The 25,442-nt window shown below is 46.4% G+C and overlaps 16 non-coding genes and 1 pseudogene across 16 annotated transcripts; all 17 read right to left on the minus strand.

Annotated features, from left to right (window-relative positions):
* On the minus strand, positions 1–56 carry LOC142281929 (U2 spliceosomal RNA; annotated as a pseudogene; the record flags this gene model as incomplete).
* A 1,387-nt stretch (positions 57–1,443) lies between these two features.
* On the minus strand, positions 1,444–1,634 carry LOC142281915 (U2 spliceosomal RNA). The gene has a single exon (XR_012743917.1). It is a non-coding gene; the product is annotated as a U2 spliceosomal RNA (small nuclear RNA).
* A 1,388-nt stretch (positions 1,635–3,022) lies between these two features.
* LOC142281927 (U2 spliceosomal RNA) lies at positions 3,023–3,213 on the minus strand. Its single transcript, XR_012743928.1, has one exon. It is a non-coding gene; the product is annotated as a U2 spliceosomal RNA (small nuclear RNA).
* Positions 3,214–4,600: 1,387 nt separating this feature from the next.
* On the minus strand, positions 4,601–4,791 carry LOC142281930 (U2 spliceosomal RNA). The gene has a single exon (XR_012743930.1). It is a non-coding gene; the product is annotated as a U2 spliceosomal RNA (small nuclear RNA).
* A 1,387-nt stretch (positions 4,792–6,178) lies between these two features.
* LOC142281931 (U2 spliceosomal RNA) lies at positions 6,179–6,369 on the minus strand. The gene has a single exon (XR_012743931.1). It is a non-coding gene; the product is annotated as a U2 spliceosomal RNA (small nuclear RNA).
* Positions 6,370–7,756: 1,387 nt separating this feature from the next.
* Positions 7,757–7,947, minus strand: LOC142281932 (U2 spliceosomal RNA). Its single transcript, XR_012743932.1, has one exon. It is a non-coding gene; the product is annotated as a U2 spliceosomal RNA (small nuclear RNA).
* Positions 7,948–9,334: 1,387 nt separating this feature from the next.
* LOC142281916 (U2 spliceosomal RNA) lies at positions 9,335–9,525 on the minus strand. The gene has a single exon (XR_012743918.1). It is a non-coding gene; the product is annotated as a U2 spliceosomal RNA (small nuclear RNA).
* A 1,387-nt stretch (positions 9,526–10,912) lies between these two features.
* Positions 10,913–11,103, minus strand: LOC142281917 (U2 spliceosomal RNA). The gene has a single exon (XR_012743919.1). It is a non-coding gene; the product is annotated as a U2 spliceosomal RNA (small nuclear RNA).
* Positions 11,104–12,490: 1,387 nt separating this feature from the next.
* Positions 12,491–12,681, minus strand: LOC142281918 (U2 spliceosomal RNA). Its single transcript, XR_012743920.1, has one exon. It is a non-coding gene; the product is annotated as a U2 spliceosomal RNA (small nuclear RNA).
* Positions 12,682–14,068: 1,387 nt separating this feature from the next.
* On the minus strand, positions 14,069–14,259 carry LOC142281919 (U2 spliceosomal RNA). Its single transcript, XR_012743921.1, has one exon. It is a non-coding gene; the product is annotated as a U2 spliceosomal RNA (small nuclear RNA).
* Positions 14,260–15,646: 1,387 nt separating this feature from the next.
* Positions 15,647–15,837, minus strand: LOC142281920 (U2 spliceosomal RNA). Its single transcript, XR_012743922.1, has one exon. It is a non-coding gene; the product is annotated as a U2 spliceosomal RNA (small nuclear RNA).
* A 1,387-nt stretch (positions 15,838–17,224) lies between these two features.
* LOC142281922 (U2 spliceosomal RNA) lies at positions 17,225–17,415 on the minus strand. Its single transcript, XR_012743923.1, has one exon. It is a non-coding gene; the product is annotated as a U2 spliceosomal RNA (small nuclear RNA).
* Positions 17,416–18,802: 1,387 nt separating this feature from the next.
* Positions 18,803–18,993, minus strand: LOC142281923 (U2 spliceosomal RNA). Its single transcript, XR_012743924.1, has one exon. It is a non-coding gene; the product is annotated as a U2 spliceosomal RNA (small nuclear RNA).
* Positions 18,994–20,380: 1,387 nt separating this feature from the next.
* On the minus strand, positions 20,381–20,571 carry LOC142281924 (U2 spliceosomal RNA). Its single transcript, XR_012743925.1, has one exon. It is a non-coding gene; the product is annotated as a U2 spliceosomal RNA (small nuclear RNA).
* Positions 20,572–21,957: 1,386 nt separating this feature from the next.
* On the minus strand, positions 21,958–22,148 carry LOC142281925 (U2 spliceosomal RNA). Its single transcript, XR_012743926.1, has one exon. It is a non-coding gene; the product is annotated as a U2 spliceosomal RNA (small nuclear RNA).
* A 1,388-nt stretch (positions 22,149–23,536) lies between these two features.
* LOC142281926 (U2 spliceosomal RNA) lies at positions 23,537–23,727 on the minus strand. The gene has a single exon (XR_012743927.1). It is a non-coding gene; the product is annotated as a U2 spliceosomal RNA (small nuclear RNA).
* A 1,221-nt stretch (positions 23,728–24,948) lies between these two features.
* On the minus strand, positions 24,949–25,139 carry LOC142281928 (U2 spliceosomal RNA). The gene has a single exon (XR_012743929.1). It is a non-coding gene; the product is annotated as a U2 spliceosomal RNA (small nuclear RNA).
* Between the last annotated feature and the right edge of the window lie 303 nt (positions 25,140–25,442).

Here is a 25,442-nt window from a genome sequence, read left to right on the forward strand (position 1 = left end):
TAAACTGATAAGAACAGATACTACACTTGATCTTAGCCAAAAGGCCGAGAAGCGATAACCAGAATTGGTTTGGGCCTCGAGTGGCACCCTGGCCTATGCCGGACACATCTTAGGGAGAGAGAGCGAGAGGGAGACAAACCCACGCCTACACAAGACATTTTGTCACCCAAGCCAACCCTTGAAAAGGCTGCTTTGCAGAGCCAAAACAAGAAGAATGGTGCGTTTTGCAGCCGCCGCCCACTGCAATGAATCTGAATAACTCCTCCTTTAGGGCGCAAGCAACTCCCCTCCCCCTTGCAGTCTTTCCAATTCACGATACAAAAAGACGGACAGGACAGGTTGCCTGACTTTCCGTCACTGCCACCCTTTGCCATCCTTACCCGTAGAAAGCCCTTTCATCATCCCCAAACCCTAATCTTTTCCCTTTCCTTCCCAGCCCCCAAACCCTGCCCTCTGTACCTTTCTCACCACCCGCTTCCCTTCTCCTGTCATCCCCCTACCACCCGGGAAAAAAAGAGATTGCCCCCTCCTTCCACTAGCCCACCCTCCCACCCAAAGAACAACTTCTTCTGCGCAGCTTGTTTTCTAGGCAGCAGCGCTATTGTGATGTCATCGGGGGGCATTGTGACAAGCCGCCAGTGTTCCGTCTCTTCATGTTGTGCACAGTTCAAACGGAAAATACATCAACAGGCAGACTACAGAAAAGCTTACTATCAAAGGTTAGAGGGGGGCTTTCTCAGAGGGCTTTTTACAGTTTTTCTATTCCCAATTAGCCGTTTAAGTGTACTTATTGAAAGTAGTAATTCTTTCATAGGCCGCCCTTTCTTAGTATTTGACGTTCCTTATATTGCGGTATGAGGCTTCGCAGTAGGTTGCAAACATTCATCACCCATGACTGTCCCCAATTGAGCTCAGAAGCTCAATGTCTATCATGACCTCTCTTTTAGAATGTCCAAGAGCAAGCAAACTATTCCTCCAGGAGAGGGCGCCAACAGACTACTAAAGAGATCATCATTACTCAAAGAAAACCCCAAAAACCAATGCATGATAGGAATAAACAGGTAACTTTCTTTGGAGTGGAAGCGGAGAGATCGCACCAGATGCCAATTCTAGATGTTATCACACCTGTGGTCACTGCAGCAGCAGGTGAATCCACTTTGTCCAAAAGGGATCTATTCCATTCAATTGCAAATGATCTAGATAAGACAGAGAACTGCAGCACGGGGACATAGCCGAGTTGGTCAGGTTGAGTGGTGATGAGTTTGCTATTTGGATGAATAAAGAAAGTCAAAAGTGTGAAAGATAAAAAACAAAAGGAGGAAGTGTGAAAAGTGAATGGGCCAAATTGAGGTGCATATGAAGACGTATGCTTTCTTCCAATTCATTAAATCGGGCTAATATGAATCAGGTGAATTGAGTTCTGCTTTTGGAAACTGGGTTAAGAAGGGGTGCACCGTTCCTGGAGGTACTGCAATACCAGGTCAATGCGTGGAGTGGACAGAGCAAGCTCTTTTTCCATCTCCCTGTTCTAAAAATCCATTTAATATATGGTCCCCAGATAGGGGACGTATCAGATATTAAACTGATAAGAACAGATACTACACTTGATCTTAGCCAAAAGGCCGAGAAGCGATAACCAGAATTGGTTTGGGCCTCGAGTGGCACCCTGGCCTATGCCGGACACATCTTAGGGAGAGAGAGCGAGAGGGAGACAAACCCACGCCTACACAAGACATTTTGTCACCCAAGCCAACCCTTGAAAAGGCTGCTTTGCAGAGCCAAAACAAGAAGAATGGTGCGTTTTGCAGCCGCCGCCCACTGCAATGAATCTGAATAACTCCTCCTTTAGGGCGCAAGCAACTCCCCTCCCCCTTGCAGTCTTTCCAATTCACGATACAAAAAGACGGACAGGACAGGTTGCCTGACTTTCCGTCACTGCCACCCTTTGCCATCCTTACCCGTAGAAAGCCCTTTCATCATCCCCAAACCCTAATCTTTTCCCTTTCCTTCCCAGCCCCCAAACCCTGCCCTCTGTACCTTTCTCACCACCCGCTTCCCTTCTCCTGTCATCCCCCTACCACCCGGGAAAAAAAGAGATTGCCCCCTCCTTCCACTAGCCCACCCTCCCACCCAAAGAACAACTTCTTCTGCGCAGCTTGTTTTCTAGGCAGCAGCGCTATTGTGATGTCATCGGGGGGCATTGTGACAAGCCGCCAGTGTTCCGTCTCTCTCATGTTGTGCACAGTTCAAACGGAAAATACATCAACAGGCAGACTACAGAAAAGCTTACTATCAAAGGTTAGAGGGGGGCTTTCTCAGAGGGCTTTTTACAGTTTTTCTATTCCCAATTAGCCGTTTAAGTGTACTTATTGAAAGTAGTAATTCTTTCATAGGCCGCCCTTTCTTAGTATTTGACGTTCCTTATATTGCGGTATGAGGCTTCGCAGTAGGTTGCAAACATTCATCACCCATGACTGTCCCCAATTGAGCTCAGAAGCTCAATGTCTATCATGACCTCTCTTTTAGAATGTCCAAGAGCAAGCAAACTATTCCTCCAGGAGAGGGCGCCAACAGACTACTAAAGAGATCATCATTACTCAAAGAAAACCCCAAAAACCAATGCATGATAGGAATAAACAGGTAACTTTCTTTGGAGTGGAAGCGGAGAGATCGCACCAGATGCCAATTCTAGATGTTATCACACCTGTGGTCACTGCAGCAGCAGGTGAATCCACTTTGTCCAAAAGGGATCTATTCCATTCAATTGCAAATGATCTAGATAAGACAGAGAACTGCAGCACGGGGACATAGCCGAGTTGGTCAGGTTGAGTGGTGATGAGTTTGCTATTTGGATGAATAAAGAAAGTCAAAAGTGTGAAAGATAAAAAACAAAAGGAGGAAGTGTGAAAAGTGAATGGGCCAAATTGAGGTGCATATGAAGACGTATGCTTTCTTCCAATTCATTAAATCGGGCTAATATGAATCAGGTGAATTGAGTTCTGCTTTTGGAAACTGGGTTAAGAAGGGGTGCACCGTTCCTGGAGGTACTGCAATACCAGGTCAATGCGTGGAGTGGACAGAGCAAGCTCTTTTTCCATCTCCCTGTTCTAAAAATCCATTTAATATATGGTCCCCAGATAGGGGACGTATCAGATATTAAACTGATAAGAACAGATACTACACTTGATCTTAGCCAAAAGGCCGAGAAGCGATAACCAGAATTGGTTTGGGCCTCGAGTGGCACCCTGGCCTATGCCGGACACATCTTAGGGAGAGAGAGCGAGAGGGAGACAAACCCACGCCTACACAAGACATTTTGTCACCCAAGCCAACCCTTGAAAAGGCTGCTTTGCAGAGCCAAAACAAGAAGAATGGTGCGTTTTGCAGCCGCCGCCCACTGCAATGAATCTGAATAACTCCTCCTTTAGGGCGCAAGCAACTCCCCTCCCCCTTGCAGTCTTTCCAATTCACGATACAAAAAGACGGACAGGACAGGTTGCCTGACTTTCCGTCACTGCCACCCTTTGCCATCCTTACCCGTAGAAAGCCCTTTCATCATCCCCAAACCCTAATCTTTTCCCTTTCCTTCCCAGCCCCCAAACCCTGCCCTCTGTACCTTTCTCACCACCCGCTTCCCTTCTCCTGTCATCCCCCTACCACCCGGGAAAAAAAGAGATTGCCCCCTCCTTCCACTAGCCCACCCTCCCACCCAAAGAACAACTTCTTCTGCGCAGCTTGTTTTCTAGGCAGCAGCGCTATTGTGATGTCATCGGGGGGCATTGTGACAAGCCGCCAGTGTTCCGTCTCTTCATGTTGTGCACAGTTCAAACGGAAAATACATCAACAGGCAGACTACAGAAAAGCTTACTATCAAAGGTTAGAGGGGGGCTTTCTCAGAGGGCTTTTTACAGTTTTTCTATTCCCAATTAGCCGTTTAAGTGTACTTATTGAAAGTAGTAATTCTTTCATAGGCCGCCCTTTCTTAGTATTTGACGTTCCTTATATTGCGGTATGAGGCTTCGCAGTAGGTTGCAAACATTCATCACCCATGACTGTCCCCAATTGAGCTCAGAAGCTCAATGTCTATCATGACCTCTCTTTTAGAATGTCCAAGAGCAAGCAAACTATTCCTCCAGGAGAGGGCGCCAACAGACTACTAAAGAGATCATCATTACTCAAAGAAAACCCCAAAAACCAATGCATGATAGGAATAAACAGGTAACTTTCTTTGGAGTGGAAGCGGAGAGATCGCACCAGATGCCAATTCTAGATGTTATCACACCTGTGGTCACTGCAGCAGCAGGTGAATCCACTTTGTCCAAAAGGGATCTATTCCATTCAATTGCAAATGATCTAGATAAGACAGAGAACTGCAGCACGGGGACATAGCCGAGTTGGTCAGGTTGAGTGGTGATGAGTTTGCTATTTGGATGAATAAAGAAAGTCAAAAGTGTGAAAGATAAAAAACAAAAGGAGGAAGTGTGAAAAGTGAATGGGCCAAATTGAGGTGCATATGAAGACGTATGCTTTCTTCCAATTCATTAAATCGGGCTAATATGAATCAGGTGAATTGAGTTCTGCTTTTGGAAACTGGGTTAAGAAGGGGTGCACCGTTCCTGGAGGTACTGCAATACCAGGTCAATGCGTGGAGTGGACAGAGCAAGCTCTTTTTCCATCTCCCTGTTCTAAAAATCCATTTAATATATGGTCCCCAGATAGGGGACGTATCAGATATTAAACTGATAAGAACAGATACTACACTTGATCTTAGCCAAAAGGCCGAGAAGCGATAACCAGAATTGGTTTGGGCCTCGAGTGGCACCCTGGCCTATGCCGGACACATCTTAGGGAGAGAGAGCGAGAGGGAGACAAACCCACGCCTACACAAGACATTTTGTCACCCAAGCCAACCCTTGAAAAGGCTGCTTTGCAGAGCCAAAACAAGAAGAATGGTGCGTTTTGCAGCCGCCGCCCACTGCAATGAATCTGAATAACTCCTCCTTTAGGGCGCAAGCAACTCCCCTCCCCCTTGCAGTCTTTCCAATTCACGATACAAAAAGACGGACAGGACAGGTTGCCTGACTTTCCGTCACTGCCACCCTTTGCCATCCTTACCCGTAGAAAGCCCTTTCATCATCCCCAAACCCTAATCTTTTCCCTTTCCTTCCCAGCCCCCAAACCCTGCCCTCTGTACCTTTCTCACCACCCGCTTCCCTTCTCCTGTCATCCCCCTACCACCCGGGAAAAAAAGAGATTGCCCCCTCCTTCCACTAGCCCACCCTCCCACCCAAAGAACAACTTCTTCTGCGCAGCTTGTTTTCTAGGCAGCAGCGCTATTGTGATGTCATCGGGGGGCATTGTGACAAGCCGCCAGTGTTCCGTCTCTTCATGTTGTGCACAGTTCAAACGGAAAATACATCAACAGGCAGACTACAGAAAAGCTTACTATCAAAGGTTAGAGGGGGGCTTTCTCAGAGGGCTTTTTACAGTTTTTCTATTCCCAATTAGCCGTTTAAGTGTACTTATTGAAAGTAGTAATTCTTTCATAGGCCGCCCTTTCTTAGTATTTGACGTTCCTTATATTGCGGTATGAGGCTTCGCAGTAGGTTGCAAACATTCATCACCCATGACTGTCCCCAATTGAGCTCAGAAGCTCAATGTCTATCATGACCTCTCTTTTAGAATGTCCAAGAGCAAGCAAACTATTCCTCCAGGAGAGGGCGCCAACAGACTACTAAAGAGATCATCATTACTCAAAGAAAACCCCAAAAACCAATGCATGATAGGAATAAACAGGTAACTTTCTTTGGAGTGGAAGCGGAGAGATCGCACCAGATGCCAATTCTAGATGTTATCACACCTGTGGTCACTGCAGCAGCAGGTGAATCCACTTTGTCCAAAAGGGATCTATTCCATTCAATTGCAAATGATCTAGATAAGACAGAGAACTGCAGCACGGGGACATAGCCGAGTTGGTCAGGTTGAGTGGTGATGAGTTTGCTATTTGGATGAATAAAGAAAGTCAAAAGTGTGAAAGATAAAAAACAAAAGGAGGAAGTGTGAAAAGTGAATGGGCCAAATTGAGGTGCATATGAAGACGTATGCTTTCTTCCAATTCATTAAATCGGGCTAATATGAATCAGGTGAATTGAGTTCTGCTTTTGGAAACTGGGTTAAGAAGGGGTGCACCGTTCCTGGAGGTACTGCAATACCAGGTCAATGCGTGGAGTGGACAGAGCAAGCTCTTTTTCCATCTCCCTGTTCTAAAAATCCATTTAATATATGGTCCCCAGATAGGGGACGTATCAGATATTAAACTGATAAGAACAGATACTACACTTGATCTTAGCCAAAAGGCCGAGAAGCGATAACCAGAATTGGTTTGGGCCTCGAGTGGCACCCTGGCCTATGCCGGACACATCTTAGGGAGAGAGAGCGAGAGGGAGACAAACCCACGCCTACACAAGACATTTTGTCACCCAAGCCAACCCTTGAAAAGGCTGCTTTGCAGAGCCAAAACAAGAAGAATGGTGCGTTTTGCAGCCGCCGCCCACTGCAATGAATCTGAATAACTCCTCCTTTAGGGCGCAAGCAACTCCCCTCCCCCTTGCAGTCTTTCCAATTCACGATACAAAAAGACGGACAGGACAGGTTGCCTGACTTTCCGTCACTGCCACCCTTTGCCATCCTTACCCGTAGAAAGCCCTTTCATCATCCCCAAACCCTAATCTTTTCCCTTTCCTTCCCAGCCCCCAAACCCTGCCCTCTGTACCTTTCTCACCACCCGCTTCCCTTCTCCTGTCATCCCCCTACCACCCGGGAAAAAAAGAGATTGCCCCCTCCTTCCACTAGCCCACCCTCCCACCCAAAGAACAACTTCTTCTGCGCAGCTTGTTTTCTAGGCAGCAGCGCTATTGTGATGTCATCGGGGGGCATTGTGACAAGCCGCCAGTGTTCCGTCTCTTCATGTTGTGCACAGTTCAAACGGAAAATACATCAACAGGCAGACTACAGAAAAGCTTACTATCAAAGGTTAGAGGGGGGCTTTCTCAGAGGGCTTTTTACAGTTTTTCTATTCCCAATTAGCCGTTTAAGTGTACTTATTGAAAGTAGTAATTCTTTCATAGGCCGCCCTTTCTTAGTATTTGACGTTCCTTATATTGCGGTATGAGGCTTCGCAGTAGGTTGCAAACATTCATCACCCATGACTGTCCCCAATTGAGCTCAGAAGCTCAATGTCTATCATGACCTCTCTTTTAGAATGTCCAAGAGCAAGCAAACTATTCCTCCAGGAGAGGGCGCCAACAGACTACTAAAGAGATCATCATTACTCAAAGAAAACCCCAAAAACCAATGCATGATAGGAATAAACAGGTAACTTTCTTTGGAGTGGAAGCGGAGAGATCGCACCAGATGCCAATTCTAGATGTTATCACACCTGTGGTCACTGCAGCAGCAGGTGAATCCACTTTGTCCAAAAGGGATCTATTCCATTCAATTGCAAATGATCTAGATAAGACAGAGAACTGCAGCACGGGGACATAGCCGAGTTGGTCAGGTTGAGTGGTGATGAGTTTGCTATTTGGATGAATAAAGAAAGTCAAAAGTGTGAAAGATAAAAAACAAAAGGAGGAAGTGTGAAAAGTGAATGGGCCAAATTGAGGTGCATATGAAGACGTATGCTTTCTTCCAATTCATTAAATCGGGCTAATATGAATCAGGTGAATTGAGTTCTGCTTTTGGAAACTGGGTTAAGAAGGGGTGCACCGTTCCTGGAGGTACTGCAATACCAGGTCAATGCGTGGAGTGGACAGAGCAAGCTCTTTTTCCATCTCCCTGTTCTAAAAATCCATTTAATATATGGTCCCCAGATAGGGGACGTATCAGATATTAAACTGATAAGAACAGATACTACACTTGATCTTAGCCAAAAGGCCGAGAAGCGATAACCAGAATTGGTTTGGGCCTCGAGTGGCACCCTGGCCTATGCCGGACACATCTTAGGGAGAGAGAGCGAGAGGGAGACAAACCCACGCCTACACAAGACATTTTGTCACCCAAGCCAACCCTTGAAAAGGCTGCTTTGCAGAGCCAAAACAAGAAGAATGGTGCGTTTTGCAGCCGCCGCCCACTGCAATGAATCTGAATAACTCCTCCTTTAGGGCGCAAGCAACTCCCCTCCCCCTTGCAGTCTTTCCAATTCACGATACAAAAAGACGGACAGGACAGGTTGCCTGACTTTCCGTCACTGCCACCCTTTGCCATCCTTACCCGTAGAAAGCCCTTTCATCATCCCCAAACCCTAATCTTTTCCCTTTCCTTCCCAGCCCCCAAACCCTGCCCTCTGTACCTTTCTCACCACCCGCTTCCCTTCTCCTGTCATCCCCCTACCACCCGGGAAAAAAAGAGATTGCCCCCTCCTTCCACTAGCCCACCCTCCCACCCAAAGAACAACTTCTTCTGCGCAGCTTGTTTTCTAGGCAGCAGCGCTATTGTGATGTCATCGGGGGGCATTGTGACAAGCCGCCAGTGTTCCGTCTCTTCATGTTGTGCACAGTTCAAACGGAAAATACATCAACAGGCAGACTACAGAAAAGCTTACTATCAAAGGTTAGAGGGGGGCTTTCTCAGAGGGCTTTTTACAGTTTTTCTATTCCCAATTAGCCGTTTAAGTGTACTTATTGAAAGTAGTAATTCTTTCATAGGCCGCCCTTTCTTAGTATTTGACGTTCCTTATATTGCGGTATGAGGCTTCGCAGTAGGTTGCAAACATTCATCACCCATGACTGTCCCCAATTGAGCTCAGAAGCTCAATGTCTATCATGACCTCTCTTTTAGAATGTCCAAGAGCAAGCAAACTATTCCTCCAGGAGAGGGCGCCAACAGACTACTAAAGAGATCATCATTACTCAAAGAAAACCCCAAAAACCAATGCATGATAGGAATAAACAGGTAACTTTCTTTGGAGTGGAAGCGGAGAGATCGCACCAGATGCCAATTCTAGATGTTATCACACCTGTGGTCACTGCAGCAGCAGGTGAATCCACTTTGTCCAAAAGGGATCTATTCCATTCAATTGCAAATGATCTAGATAAGACAGAGAACTGCAGCACGGGGACATAGCCGAGTTGGTCAGGTTGAGTGGTGATGAGTTTGCTATTTGGATGAATAAAGAAAGTCAAAAGTGTGAAAGATAAAAAACAAAAGGAGGAAGTGTGAAAAGTGAATGGGCCAAATTGAGGTGCATATGAAGACGTATGCTTTCTTCCAATTCATTAAATCGGGCTAATATGAATCAGGTGAATTGAGTTCTGCTTTTGGAAACTGGGTTAAGAAGGGGTGCACCGTTCCTGGAGGTACTGCAATACCAGGTCAATGCGTGGAGTGGACAGAGCAAGCTCTTTTTCCATCTCCCTGTTCTAAAAATCCATTTAATATATGGTCCCCAGATAGGGGACGTATCAGATATTAAACTGATAAGAACAGATACTACACTTGATCTTAGCCAAAAGGCCGAGAAGCGATAACCAGAATTGGTTTGGGCCTCGAGTGGCACCCTGGCCTATGCCGGACACATCTTAGGGAGAGAGAGCGAGAGGGAGACAAACCCACGCCTACACAAGACATTTTGTCACCCAAGCCAACCCTTGAAAAGGCTGCTTTGCAGAGCCAAAACAAGAAGAATGGTGCGTTTTGCAGCCGCCGCCCACTGCAATGAATCTGAATAACTCCTCCTTTAGGGCGCAAGCAACTCCCCTCCCCCTTGCAGTCTTTCCAATTCACGATACAAAAAGACGGACAGGACAGGTTGCCTGACTTTCCGTCACTGCCACCCTTTGCCATCCTTACCCGTAGAAAGCCCTTTCATCATCCCCAAACCCTAATCTTTTCCCTTTCCTTCCCAGCCCCCAAACCCTGCCCTCTGTACCTTTCTCACCACCCGCTTCCCTTCTCCTGTCATCCCCCTACCACCCGGGAAAAAAAGAGATTGCCCCCTCCTTCCACTAGCCCACCCTCCCACCCAAAGAACAACTTCTTCTGCGCAGCTTGTTTTCTAGGCAGCAGCGCTATTGTGATGTCATCGGGGGGCATTGTGACAAGCCGCCAGTGTTCCGTCTCTTCATGTTGTGCACAGTTCAAACGGAAAATACATCAACAGGCAGACTACAGAAAAGCTTACTATCAAAGGTTAGAGGGGGGCTTTCTCAGAGGGCTTTTTACAGTTTTTCTATTCCCAATTAGCCGTTTAAGTGTACTTATTGAAAGTAGTAATTCTTTCATAGGCCGCCCTTTCTTAGTATTTGACGTTCCTTATATTGCGGTATGAGGCTTCGCAGTAGGTTGCAAACATTCATCACCCATGACTGTCCCCAATTGAGCTCAGAAGCTCAATGTCTATCATGACCTCTCTTTTAGAATGTCCAAGAGCAAGCAAACTATTCCTCCAGGAGAGGGCGCCAACAGACTACTAAAGAGATCATCATTACTCAAAGAAAACCCCAAAAACCAATGCATGATAGGAATAAACAGGTAACTTTCTTTGGAGTGGAAGCGGAGAGATCGCACCAGATGCCAATTCTAGATGTTATCACACCTGTGGTCACTGCAGCAGCAGGTGAATCCACTTTGTCCAAAAGGGATCTATTCCATTCAATTGCAAATGATCTAGATAAGACAGAGAACTGCAGCACGGGGACATAGCCGAGTTGGTCAGGTTGAGTGGTGATGAGTTTGCTATTTGGATGAATAAAGAAAGTCAAAAGTGTGAAAGATAAAAAACAAAAGGAGGAAGTGTGAAAAGTGAATGGGCCAAATTGAGGTGCATATGAAGACGTATGCTTTCTTCCAATTCATTAAATCGGGCTAATATGAATCAGGTGAATTGAGTTCTGCTTTTGGAAACTGGGTTAAGAAGGGGTGCACCGTTCCTGGAGGTACTGCAATACCAGGTCAATGCGTGGAGTGGACAGAGCAAGCTCTTTTTCCATCTCCCTGTTCTAAAAATCCATTTAATATATGGTCCCCAGATAGGGGACGTATCAGATATTAAACTGATAAGAACAGATACTACACTTGATCTTAGCCAAAAGGCCGAGAAGCGATAACCAGAATTGGTTTGGGCCTCGAGTGGCACCCTGGCCTATGCCGGACACATCTTAGGGAGAGAGAGCGAGAGGGAGACAAACCCACGCCTACACAAGACATTTTGTCACCCAAGCCAACCCTTGAAAAGGCTGCTTTGCAGAGCCAAAACAAGAAGAATGGTGCGTTTTGCAGCCGCCGCCCACTGCAATGAATCTGAATAACTCCTCCTTTAGGGCGCAAGCAACTCCCCTCCCCCTTGCAGTCTTTCCAATTCACGATACAAAAAGACGGACAGGACAGGTTGCCTGACTTTCCGTCACTGCCACCCTTTGCCATCCTTACCCGTAGAAAGCCCTTTCATCATCCCCAAACCCTAATCTTTTCCCTTTCCTTCCCAGCCCCCAAACCCTGCCCTCTGTACCTTTCTCACCACCCGCTTCCCTTCTCCTGTCATCCCCCTACCACCCGGGAAAAAAAGAGATTGCCCCCTCCTTCCACTAGCCCACCCTCCCACCCAAAGAACAACTTCTTCTGCGCAGCTTGTTTTCTAGGCAGCAGCGCTATTGTGATGTCATCGGGGGGCATTGTGACAAGCCGCCAGTGTTCCGTCTCTTCATGTTGTGCACAGTTCAAACGGAAAATACATCAACAGGCAGACTACAGAAAAGCTTACTATCAAAGGTTAGAGGGGGGCTTTCTCAGAGGGCTTTTTACAGTTTTTCTATTCCCAATTAGCCGTTTAAGTGTACTTATTGAAAGTAGTAATTCTTTCATAGGCCGCCCTTTCTTAGTATTTGACGTTCCTTATATTGCGGTATGAGGCTTCGCAGTAGGTTGCAAACATTCATCACCCATGACTGTCCCCAATTGAGCTCAGAAGCTCAATGTCTATCATGACCTCTCTTTTAGAATGTCCAAGAGCAAGCAAACTATTCCTCCAGGAGAGGGCGCCAACAGACTACTAAAGAGATCATCATTACTCAAAGAAAACCCCAAAAACCAATGCATGATAGGAATAAACAGGTAACTTTCTTTGGAGTGGAAGCGGAGAGATCGCACCAGATGCCAATTCTAGATGTTATCACACCTGTGGTCACTGCAGCAGCAGGTGAATCCACTTTGTCCAAAAGGGATCTATTCCATTCAATTGCAAATGATCTAGATAAGACAGAGAACTGCAGCACGGGGACATAGCCGAGTTGGTCAGGTTGAGTGGTGATGAGTTTGCTATTTGGATGAATAAAGAAAGTCAAAAGTGTGAAAGATAAAAAACAAAAGGAGGAAGTGTGAAAAGTGAATGGGCCAAATTGAGGTGCATATGAAGACGTATGCTTTCTTCCAATTCATTAAATCGGGCTAATATGAATCAGGTGAATTGAGTTCTGCTTTTGGAAACTGGGTTAAGAAGGGGTGCACCGTTCCTGGAGGTACTGCAATACCAGGTCAATGCGTGGAGTGGACAGAGCAAGCTCTTTTTCCATCTCCCTGTTCTAAAAATCCATTTAATATATGGTCCCCAGATAGGGGACGTATCAGATATTAAACTGATAAGAACAGATACTACACTTGATCTTAGCCAAAAGGCCGAGAAGCGATAACCAGAATTGGTTTGGGCCTCGAGTGGCACCCTGGCCTATGCCGGACACATCTTAGGGAGAGAGAGCGAGAGGGAGACAAACCCACGCCTACACAAGACATTTTGTCACCCAAGCCAACCCTTGAAAAGGCTGCTTTGCAGAGCCAAAACAAGAAGAATGGTGCGTTTTGCAGCCGCCGCCCACTGCAATGAATCTGAATAACTCCTCCTTTAGGGCGCAAGCAACTCCCCTCCCCCTTGCAGTCTTTCCAATTCACGATACAAAAAGACGGACAGGACAGGTTGCCTGACTTTCCGTCACTGCCACCCTTTGCCATCCTTACCCGTAGAAAGCCCTTTCATCATCCCCAAACCCTAATCTTTTCCCTTTCCTTCCCAGCCCCCAAACCCTGCCCTCTGTACCTTTCTCACCACCCGCTTCCCTTCTCCTGTCATCCCCCTACCACCCGGGAAAAAAAGAGATTGCCCCCTCCTTCCACTAGCCCACCCTCCCACCCAAAGAACAACTTCTTCTGCGCAGCTTGTTTTCTAGGCAGCAGCGCTATTGTGATGTCATCGGGGGGCATTGTGACAAGCCGCCAGTGTTCCGTCTCTTCATGTTGTGCACAGTTCAAACGGAAAATACATCAACAGGCAGACTACAGAAAAGCTTACTATCAAAGGTTAGAGGGGGGCTTTCTCAGAGGGCTTTTTACAGTTTTTCTATTCCCAATTAGCCGTTTAAGTGTACTTATTGAAAGTAGTAATTCTTTCATAGGCCGCCCTTTCTTAGTATTTGACGTTCCTTATATTGCGGTATGAGGCTTCGCAGTAGGTTGCAAACATTCATCACCCATGACTGTCCCCAATTGAGCTCAGAAGCTCAATGTCTATCATGACCTCTCTTTTAGAATGTCCAAGAGCAAGCAAACTATTCCTCCAGGAGAGGGCGCCAACAGACTACTAAAGAGATCATCATTACTCAAAGAAAACCCCAAAAACCAATGCATGATAGGAATAAACAGGTAACTTTCTTTGGAGTGGAAGCGGAGAGATCGCACCAGATGCCAATTCTAGATGTTATCACACCTGTGGTCACTGCAGCAGCAGGTGAATCCACTTTGTCCAAAAGGGATCTATTCCATTCAATTGCAAATGATCTAGATAAGACAGAGAACTGCAGCACGGGGACATAGCCGAGTTGGTCAGGTTGAGTGGTGATGAGTTTGCTATTTGGATGAATAAAGAAAGTCAAAAGTGTGAAAGATAAAAAACAAAAGGAGGAAGTGTGAAAAGTGAATGGGCCAAATTGAGGTGCATATGAAGACGTATGCTTTCTTCCAATTCATTAAATCGGGCTAATATGAATCAGGTGAATTGAGTTCTGCTTTTGGAAACTGGGTTAAGAAGGGGTGCACCGTTCCTGGAGGTACTGCAATACCAGGTCAATGCGTGGAGTGGACAGAGCAAGCTCTTTTTCCATCTCCCTGTTCTAAAAATCCATTTAATATATGGTCCCCAGATAGGGGACGTATCAGATATTAAACTGATAAGAACAGATACTACACTTGATCTTAGCCAAAAGGCCGAGAAGCGATAACCAGAATTGGTTTGGGCCTCGAGTGGCACCCTGGCCTATGCCGGACACATCTTAGGGAGAGAGAGCGAGAGGGAGACAAACCCACGCCTACACAAGACATTTTGTCACCCAAGCCAACCCTTGAAAAGGCTGCTTTGCAGAGCCAAAACAAGAAGAATGGTGCGTTTTGCAGCCGCCGCCCACTGCAATGAATCTGAATAACTCCTCCTTTAGGGCGCAAGCAACTCCCCTCCCCCTTGCAGTCTTTCCAATTCACGATACAAAAAGACGGACAGGACAGGTTGCCTGACTTTCCGTCACTGCCACCCTTTGCCATCCTTACCCGTAGAAAGCCCTTTCATCATCCCCAAACCCTAATCTTTTCCCTTTCCTTCCCAGCCCCCAAACCCTGCCCTCTGTACCTTTCTCACCACCCGCTTCCCTTCTCCTGTCATCCCCCTACCACCCGGGAAAAAAAGAGATTGCCCCCTCCTTCCACTAGCCCACCCTCCCACCCAAAGAACAACTTCTTCTGCGCAGCTTGTTTTCTAGGCAGCAGCGCTATTGTGATGTCATCGGGGGGCATTGTGACAAGCCGCCAGTGTTCCGTCTCTTCATGTTGTGCACAGTTCAAACGGAAAATACATCAACAGGCAGACTACAGAAAAGCTTACTATCAAAGGTTAGAGGGGGGCTTTCTCAGAGGGCTTTTTACAGTTTTTCTATTCCCAATTAGCCGTTTAAGTGTACTTATTGAAAGTAGTAATTCTTTCATAGGCCGCCCTTTCTTAGTATTTGACGTTCCTTATATTGCGGTATGAGGCTTCGCAGTAGGTTGCAAACATTCATCACCCATGACTGTCCCCAATTGAGCTCAGAAGCTCAATGTCTATCATGACCTCTCTTTTAGAATGTCCAAGAGCAAGCAAACTATTCCTCCAGGAGAGGGCGCCAACAGACTACTAAAGAGATCATCATTACTCAAAGAAAACCCCAAAAACCAATGCATGATAGGAATAAACAGGTAACTTTCTTTGGAGTGGAAGCGGAGAGATCGCACCAGATGCCAATTCTAGATGTTATCACACCTGTGGTCACTGCAGCAGCAGGTGAATCCACTTTGTCCAAAAGGGATCTATTCCATTCAATTGCAAATGATCTAGATAAGACAGAGAACTGCAGCACGGGGACATAGCCGAGTTGGTCAGGTTGAGTGGTGATGAGTTTGCTATTTGGATGAATAAAGAAAGTCAAAAGTGTGAAAGATAAAAAACAAAAGGAGGAAGTGTGAAAAGTGAATGGGCCAAATTGAGGTGCATATGAAGACGTATGCTTTCTTCCAATTCATTAAATCGGGCTAATATGAATCAGGTGAATTGAGTTCTGCTTTTGGAAACTGGGTTAAGAAGGGGTGCACCGTTCCTGGAGGTACTGCAATACCAGGTCAATGCGTGGAGTGGACAGAGCAAGCTCTTTTTCCATCTCCCTGTTCTAAAAATCCATTTAATATATGGTCCCCAGATAGGGGACGTATCAGATATTAAACTGATAAGAACAGATACTACACTTGATCTTAGCCAAAAGGCCGAGAAGCGATAACCAGAATTGGTTTGGGCCTCGAGTGGCACCCTGGCCTATGCCGGACACATCTTAGGGAGAGAGAGCGAGAGGGAGACAAACCCACGCCTACACAAGACATTTTGTCACCCAAGCCAACCCTTGAAAAGGCTGCTTTGCAGAGCCAAAACAAGAAGAATGGTGCGTTTTGCAGCCGCCGCCCACTGCAATGAATCTGAATAACTCCTCCTTTAGGGCGCAAGCAACTCCCCTCCCCCTTGCAGTCTTTCCAATTCACGATACAAAAAGACGGACAGGACAGGTTGCCTGACTTTCCGTCACTGCCACCCTTTGCCATCCTTACCCGTAGAAAGCCCTTTCATCATCCCCAAACCCTAATCTTTTCCCTTTCCTTCCCAGCCCCCAAACCCTGCCCTCTGTACCTTTCTCACCACCCGCTTCCCTTCTCCTGTCATCCCCCTACCACCCGGGAAAAAAAGAGATTGCCCCCTCCTTCCACTAGCCCACCCTCCCACCCAAAGAACAACTTCTTCTGCGCAGCTTGTTTTCTAGGCAGCAGCGCTATTGTGATGTCATCGGGGGGCATTGTGACAAGCCGCCAGTGTTCCGTCTCTTCATGTTGTGCACAGTTCAAACGGAAAATACATCAACAGGCAGACTACAGAAAAGCTTACTATCAAAGGTTAGAGGGGGGCTTTCTCAGAGGGCTTTTTACAGTTTTTCTATTCCCAATTAGCCGTTTAAGTGTACTTATTGAAAGTAGTAATTCTTTCATAGGCCGCCCTTTCTTAGTATTTGACGTTCCTTATATTGCGGTATGAGGCTTCGCAGTAGGTTGCAAACATTCATCACCCATGACTGTCCCCAATTGAGCTCAGAAGCTCAATGTCTATCATGACCTCTCTTTTAGAATGTCCAAGAGCAAGCAAACTATTCCTCCAGGAGAGGGCGCCAACAGACTACTAAAGAGATCATCATTACTCAAAGAAAACCCCAAAAACCAATGCATGATAGGAATAAACAGGTAACTTTCTTTGGAGTGGAAGCGGAGAGATCGCACCAGATGCCAATTCTAGATGTTATCACACCTGTGGTCACTGCAGCAGCAGGTGAATCCACTTTGTCCAAAAGGGATCTATTCCATTCAATTGCAAATGATCTAGATAAGACAGAGAACTGCAGCACGGGGACATAGCCGAGTTGGTCAGGTTGAGTGGTGATGAGTTTGCTATTTGGATGAATAAAGAAAGTCAAAAGTGTGAAAGATAAAAAACAAAAGGAGGAAGTGTGAAAAGTGAATGGGCCAAATTGAGGTGCATATGAAGACGTATGCTTTCTTCCAATTCATTAAATCGGGCTAATATGAATCAGGTGAATTGAGTTCTGCTTTTGGAAACTGGGTTAAGAAGGGGTGCACCGTTCCTGGAGGTACTGCAATACCAGGTCAATGCGTGGAGTGGACAGAGCAAGCTCTTTTTCCATCTCCCTGTTCTAAAAATCCATTTAATATATGGTCCCCAGATAGGGGACGTATCAGATATTAAACTGATAAGAACAGATACTACACTTGATCTTAGCCAAAAGGCCGAGAAGCGATAACCAGAATTGGTTTGGGCCTCGAGTGGCACCCTGGCCTATGCCGGACACATCTTAGGGAGAGAGAGCGAGAGGGAGACAAACCCACGCCTACACAAGACATTTTGTCACCCAAGCCAACCCTTGAAAAGGCTGCTTTGCAGAGCCAAAACAAGAAGAATGGTGCGTTTTGCAGCCGCCGCCCACTGCAATGAATCTGAATAACTCCTCCTTTAGGGCGCAAGCAACTCCCCTCCCCCTTGCAGTCTTTCCAATTCACGATACAAAAAGACGGACAGGACAGGTTGCCTGACTTTCCGTCACTGCCACCCTTTGCCATCCTTACCCGTAGAAAGCCCTTTCATCATCCCCAAACCCTAATCTTTTCCCTTTCCTTCCCAGCCCCCAAACCCTGCCCTCTGTACCTTTCTCACCACCCGCTTCCCTTCTCCTGTCATCCCCCTACCACCCGGGAAAAAAAGAGATTGCCCCCTCCTTCCACTAGCCCACCCTCCCACCCAAAGAACAACTTCTTCTGCGCAGCTTGTTTTCTAGGCAGCAGCGCTATTGTGATGTCATCGGGGGGCATTGTGACAAGCCGCCAGTGTTCCGTCTCTTCATGTTGTGCACAGTTCAAACGGAAAATACATCAACAGGCAGACTACAGAAAAGCTTACTATCAAAGGTTAGAGGGGGGCTTTCTCAGAGGGCTTTTTACAGTTTTTCTATTCCCAATTAGCCGTTTAAGTGTACTTATTGAAAGTAGTAATTCTTTCATAGGCCGCCCTTTCTTAGTATTTGACGTTCCTTATATTGCGGTATGAGGCTTCGCAGTAGGTTGCAAACATTCATCACCCATGACTGTCCCCAATTGAGCTCAGAAGCTCAATGTCTATCATGACCTCTCTTTTAGAATGTCCAAGAGCAAGCAAACTATTCCTCCAGGAGAGGGCGCCAACAGACTACTAAAGAGATCATCATTACTCAAAGAAAACCCCAAAAACCAATGCATGATAGGAATAAACAGGTAACTTTCTTTGGAGTGGAAGCGGAGAGATCGCACCAGATGCCAATTCTAGATGTTATCACACCTGTGGTCACTGCAGCAGCAGGTGAATCCACTTTGTCCAAAAGGGATCTATTCCATTCAATTGCAAATGATCTAGATAAGACAGAGAACTGCAGCACGGGGACATAGCCGAGTTGGTCAGGTTGAGTGGTGATGAGTTTGCTATTTGGATGAATAAAGAAAGTCAAAAGTGTGAAAGATAAAAAACAAAAGGAGGAAGTGTGAAAAGTGAATGGGCCAAATTGAGGTGCATATGAAGACGTATGCTTTCTTCCAATTCATTAAATCGGGCTAATATGAATCAGGTGAATTGAGTTCTGCTTTTGGAAACTGGGTTAAGAAGGGGTGCACCGTTCCTGGAGGTACTGCAATACCAGGTCAATGCGTGGAGTGGACAGAGCAAGCTCTTTTTCCATCTCCCTGTTCTAAAAATCCATTTAATATATGGTCCCCAGATAGGGGACGTATCAGATATTAAACTGATAAGAACAGATACTACACTTGATCTTAGCCAAAAGGCCGAGAAGCGATAACCAGAATTGGTTTGGGCCTCGAGTGGCACCCTGGCCTATGCCGGACACATCTTAGGGAGAGAGAGCGAGAGGGAGACAAACCCACGCCTACACAAGACATTTTGTCACCCAAGCCAACCCTTGAAAAGGCTGCTTTGCAGAGCCAAAACAAGAAGAATGGTGCGTTTTGCAGCCGCCGCCCACTGCAATGAATCTGAATAACTCCTCCTTTAGGGCGCAAGCAACTCCCCTCCCCCTTGCAGTCTTTCCAATTCACGATACAAAAAGACGGACAGGACAGGTTGCCTGACTTTCCGTCACTGCCACCCTTTGCCATCCTTACCCGTAGAAAGCCCTTTCATCATCCCCAAACCCTAATCTTTTCCCTTTCCTTCCCAGCCCCCAAACCCTGCCCTCTGTACCTTTCTCACCACCCGCTTCCCTTCTCCTGTCATCCCCCTACCACCCGGGAAAAAAAGAGATTGCCCCCTCCTTCCACTAGCCCACCCTCCCACCCAAAGAACAACTTCTTCTGCGCAGCTTGTTTTCTAGGCAGCAGCGCTATTGTGATGTCATCGGGGGGCATTGTGACAAGCCGCCAGTGTTCCGTCTCTTCATGTTGTGCACAGTTCAAACGGAAAATACATCAACAGGCAGACTACAGAAAAGCTTACTATCAAAGGTTAGAGGGGGGCTTTCTCAGAGGGCTTTTTACAGTTTTTCTATTCCCAATTAGCCGTTTAAGTGTACTTATTGAAAGTAGTAATTCTTTCATAGGCCGCCCTTTCTTAGTATTTGACGTTCCTTATATTGCGGTATGAGGCTTCGCAGTAGGTTGCAAACATTCATCACCCATGACTGTCCCCAATTGAGCTCAGAAGCTCAATGTCTATCATGACCTCTCTTTTAGAATGTCCAAGAGCAAGCAAACTATTCCTCCAGGAGAGGGCGCCAACAGACTACTAAAGAGATCATCATTACTCAAAGAAAACCCCAAAAACCAATGCATGATAGGAATAAACAGGTAACTTTCTTTGGAGTGGAAGCGGAGAGATCGCACCAGATGCCAATTCTAGATGTTATCACACCTGTGGTCACTGCAGCAGCAGGTGAATCCACTTTGTCCAAAAGGGATCTATTCCATTCAATTGCAAATGATCTAGATAAGACAGAGAACTGCAGCACGGGGACATAGCCGAGTTGGTCAGGTTGAGTGGTGATGAGTTTGCTATTTGGATGAATAAAGAAAGTCAAAAGTGTGAAAGATAAAAAACAAAAGGAGGAAGTGTGAAAAGTGAATGGGCCAAATTGAGGTGCATATGAAGACGTATGCTTTCTTCCAATTCATTAAATCGGGCTAATATGAATCAGGTGAATTGAGTTCTGCTTTTGGAAACTGGGTTAAGAAGGGGTGCACCGTTCCTGGAGGTACTGCAATACCAGGTCAATGCGTGGAGTGGACAGAGCAAGCTCTTTTTCCATCTCCCTGTTCTAAAAATCCATTTAATATATGGTCCCCAGATAGGGGACGTATCAGATATTAAACTGATAAGAACAGATACTACACTTGATCTTAGCCAAAAGGCCGAGAAGCGATAACCAGAATTGGTTTGGGCCTCGAGTGGCACCCTGGCCTATGCCGGACACATCTTAGGGAGAGAGAGCGAGAGGGAGACAAACCCACGCCTACACAAGACATTTTGTCACCCAAGCCAACCCTTGAAAAGGCTGCTTTGCAGAGCCAAAACAAGAAGAATGGTGCGTTTTGCAGCCGCCGCCCACTGCAATGAATCTGAATAACTCCTCCTTTAGGGCGCAAGCAACTCCCCTCCCCCTTGCAGTCTTTCCAATTCACGATACAAAAAGACGGACAGGACAGGTTGCCTGACTTTCCGTCACTGCCACCCTTTGCCATCCTTACCCGTAGAAAGCCCTTTCATCATCCCCAAACCCTAATCTTTTCCCTTTCCTTCCCAGCCCCCAAACCCTGCCCTCTGTACCTTTCTCACCACCCGCTTCCCTTCTCCTGTCATCCCCCTACCACCCGGGAAAAAAAGAGATTGCCCCCTCCTTCCACTAGCCCACCCTCCCACCCAAAGAACAACTTCTTCTGCGCAGCTTGTTTTCTAGGCAGCAGCGCTATTGTGATGTCATCGGGGGGCATTGTGACAAGCCGCCAGTGTTCCGTCTCTTCATGTTGTGCACAGTTCAAACGGAAAATACATCAACAGGCAGACTACAGAAAAGCTTACTATCAAAGGTTAGAGGGGGGCTTTCTCAGAGGGCTTTTTACAGTTTTTCTATTCCCAATTAGCCGTTTAAGTGTACTTATTGAAAGTAGTAATTCTTTCATAGGCCGCCCTTTCTTAGTATTTGACGTTCCTTATATTGCGGTATGAGGCTTCGCAGTAGGTTGCAAACATTCATCACCCATGACTGTCCCCAATTGAGCTCAGAAGCTCAATGTCTATCATGACCTCTCTTTTAGAATGTCCAAGAGCAAGCAAACTATTCCTCCAGGAGAGGGCGCCAACAGACTACTAAAGAGATCATCATTACTCAAAGAAAACCCCAAAAACCAATGCATGATAGGAATAAACAGGTAACTTTCTTTGGAGTGGAAGCGGAGAGATCGCACCAGATGCCAATTCTAGATGTTATCACACCTGTGGTCACTGCAGCAGCAGGTGAATCCACTTTGTCCAAAAGGGATCTATTCCATTCATTGCAAATGATCTAGATAAGACAGAGAACTGCAGCACGGGGACATAGCCGAGTTGGTCAGGTTGAGTGGTGATGAGTTTGCTATTTGGATGAATAAAGAAAGTCAAAAGTGTGAAAGATAAAAAACAAAAGGAGGAAGTGTGAAAAGTGAATGGGCCAAATTGAGGTGCATATGAAGACGTATGCTTTCTTCCAATTCATTAAATCGGGCTAATATGAATCAGGTGAATTGAGTTCTGCTTTTGGAAACTGGGTTAAGAAGGGGTGCACCGTTCCTGGAGGTACTGCAATACCAGGTCAATGCGTGGAGTGGACAGAGCAAGCTCTTTTTCCATCTCCCTGTTCTAAAAATCCATTTAATATATGGTCCCCAGATAGGGGACGTATCAGATATTAAACTGATAAGAACAGATACTACACTTGATCTTAGCCAAAAGGCCGAGAAGCGATAACCAGAATTGGTTTGGGCCTCGAGTGGCACCCTGGCCTATGCCGGACACATCTTAGGGAGAGAGAGCGAGAGGGAGACAAACCCACGCCTACACAAGACATTTTGTCACCCAAGCCAACCCTTGAAAAGGCTGCTTTGCAGAGCCAAAACAAGAAGAATGGTGCGTTTTGCAGCCGCCGCCCACTGCAATGAATCTGAATAACTCCTCCTTTAGGGCGCAAGCAACTCCCCTCCCCCTTGCAGTCTTTCCAATTCACGATACAAAAAGACGGACAGGACAGGTTGCCTGACTTTCCGTCACTGCCACCCTTTGCCATCCTTACCCGTAGAAAGCCCTTTCATCATCCCCAAACCCTAATCTTTTCCCTTTCCTTCCCAGCCCCCAAACCTGCCCTCTGTACCTTTCTCACCACCCGCTTCCCTTCTCCTGTCATCCCCCTACCACCCGGGAAAAAAAGAGATTGCCCCCTCCTTCCACTAGCCCACCCTCCCACCCAAAGAACAACTTCTTCTGCGCAGCTTGTTTTCTAGGCAGCAGCGCTATTGTGATGTCATCGGGGGGCATTGTGACAAGCCGCCAGTGTTCCGTCTCTTCATGTTGTGCACAGTTCAAACGGAAAATACATCAACAGGCAGACTACAGAAAAGCTTACTATCAAAGGTTAGAGGGGGGCTTTCTCAGAGGGCTTTTTACAGTTTTTCTATTCCCAATTAGCCGTTTAAGTGTACTTATTGAAAGTAGTAATTCTTTCATAGGCCGCCCTTTCTTAGTATTTGACGTTCCTTATATTGCGGTATGAGGCTTCGCAGTATAGGTTGCAAACATTCATCACCCATGACTGTCCCCAATTGAGCTCAGAAGCTCAATGTCTATCATGACCTCTCTTTTAGAATGTCCAAGAGCAAGCAAACTATTCCTCCAGGAGAGGGCGCCAACAGACTACTAAAGAGATCATCATTACTCAAAGAAAACCCCAAAAACCAATGCATGATAGGAATAAACAGGTAACTTTCTTTGGAGTGGAAGCGGAGAGATCGCACCAGATGCCAATTCTAGATGTTATCACACCTGTGGTCACTGCAGCAGCAGGTGAATCCACTTTGTCCAAAAGGGATCTATTCCATTCAATTGCAAATGATCTAGATAAGACAGAGAACTGCAGCACGGGGACATAGCCGAGTTGGTCAGGTTGAGTGGTGATGAGTTTGCTATTTGGATGAATAAAGAAAGTCAAAAGTGTGAAAGATAAAAAACAAAAGGAGGAAGTGTGAAAAGTGAATGGGCCAAATTGAGGTGCATATGAAGACGTATGCTTTCTTCCAATTCATTAAATCGGGCTAATATGAATCAGGTGAATTGAGTTCTGCTTTTGGAAACTGGGTTAAGAAGGGGTGCACCGTTCCTGGAGGTACTGCAATACCAGGTCAATGCGTGGAGTGGACAGAGCAAGCTCTTTTTCCATCTCCCTGTTCTAAAAATCCATTTAATATATGGTCCCCAGATAGGGGACGTATCAGATATTAAACTGATAAGAACAGATACTACACTTGATCTTAGCCAAAAGGCCGAGAAGCGATAACCAGAATTGGTTTGGGCCTCGAGTGGCACCCTGGCCTATGCCGGACACATCTTAGGGAGAGAGAGCGAGAGGGAGACAAACCCACGCCTACACAAGACATTTTGTCACCCAAGCCAACCCTTGAAAAGGCTGCTTTGCAGAGCCAAAACAAGAAGAATGGTGCGTTTTGCAGCCGCCGCCCACTGCAATGAACTTTTCCCTTTCCTTCCCAGCCCCCAAACCCTGCCCTCTGTACCTTTCTCACCACCCGCTTCCCTTCTCCTGTCATCCCCCTACCACCCGGGAAAAAAAGAGATTGCCCCCTCCTTCCACTAGCCCACCCTCCCACCCAAAGAACAACTTCTTCTGCGCAGCTTGTTTTCTAGGCAGCAGCGCTATTGTGATGTCATCGGGGGGCATTGTGACAAGCCGCCAGTGTTCCGTCTCTTCATGTTGTGCACAGTTCAAACGGAAAATACATCAACAGGCAGACTACAGAAAAGCTTACTATCAAAGGTTAGAGGGGGGCTTTCTCAGAGGGCTTTTTACAGTTTTTCTATTCCCAATTAGCCGTTTAAGTGTACTTATTGAAAGTAGTAATTCTTTCATAGGCCGCCCTTTCTTAGTATTTGACGTTCCTTATATTGCGGTATGAGGCTTCGCAGTAGGTTGCAAACATTCATCACCCATGACTGTCCCCAATTGAGCTCAGAAGCTCAATGTCTATCATGACCTCTCTTTTAGAATGTCCAAGAGCAAGCAAACTATTCCTCCAGGAGAGGGCGCCAACAGACTACTAAAGAGATCATCATTACTCAAAGAAAACCCCAAAAACCAATGCATGATAGGAATAAACAGGTAACTTTCTTTGGAGTGGAAGCGGAGAGATCGCACCAGATGCCAATTCTAGATGTTATCACACCTGTGGTCACTGCAGCAGCAGGTGAATCCACTTTGTCCAAAAGGGATCTATTCCATTCAATTGCAAATGATCTAGATAAGACAGAGAACTGCAGCACGGGGACATAGCCGAGTTGGTCAGGTTGAGTGGTGATGAGTTTGCTATTTGGATGAATAAAGAAAGTCAAAAGTGTGAAAGATAAAAAACAAAAGGAGGAAGTGTGAAAAGTGAATGGGCCAAATTGAGGTGCATATGAAGACGTATGCTTTCTTCCAATTCATTAAATCGGGCTAATATGAATCAGGTGAATTGAGTTCTGCTTTTGGAAACTGGGTTAAGAAGGGGTGCACCGTTCCTGGAGGTACTGCAATACCAGGTCAATGCGTGGAGTGGACAGAGCAAGCTCTTTTTCCATCTCCCTGTTCTAAAAATCCATTTAATATATGGTCCCCAGATAGGGGACGTATCAGATATTAAACTGATAAGAACAGATACTACACTTGATCTTAGCCAAAAGGCCGAGAAGCGATAACCAGAATTGGTTTGGGCCTCGAGTGGCACCCTGGCCTATGCCGGACACATCTTAGGGAGAGAGAGCGAGAGGGAGACAAACCCACGCCTACACAAGACATTTTGTCACCCAAGCCAACCCTTGAAAAGGCTGCTTTGCAGAGCCAAAACAAGAAGAATGGTGCGTTTTGCAGCCGCCGCCCACTGCAATGAATCTGAATAACTCCTCCTTTAGGGCGCAAGCAACTCCCCTCCCCCTTGCAGTCTTTCCAATTCACGATACAAAAAGACGGACAGGACAGGTTGCCTGACTTTCCGTCACT

This window comes from Anomaloglossus baeobatrachus, unplaced genomic scaffold, assembly GCF_048569485.1.
Source record: "Anomaloglossus baeobatrachus isolate aAnoBae1 unplaced genomic scaffold, aAnoBae1.hap1 Scaffold_4884, whole genome shotgun sequence".
In the NCBI taxonomy this organism is placed as follows: domain Eukaryota; kingdom Metazoa; phylum Chordata; class Amphibia; order Anura; family Aromobatidae; genus Anomaloglossus; species Anomaloglossus baeobatrachus.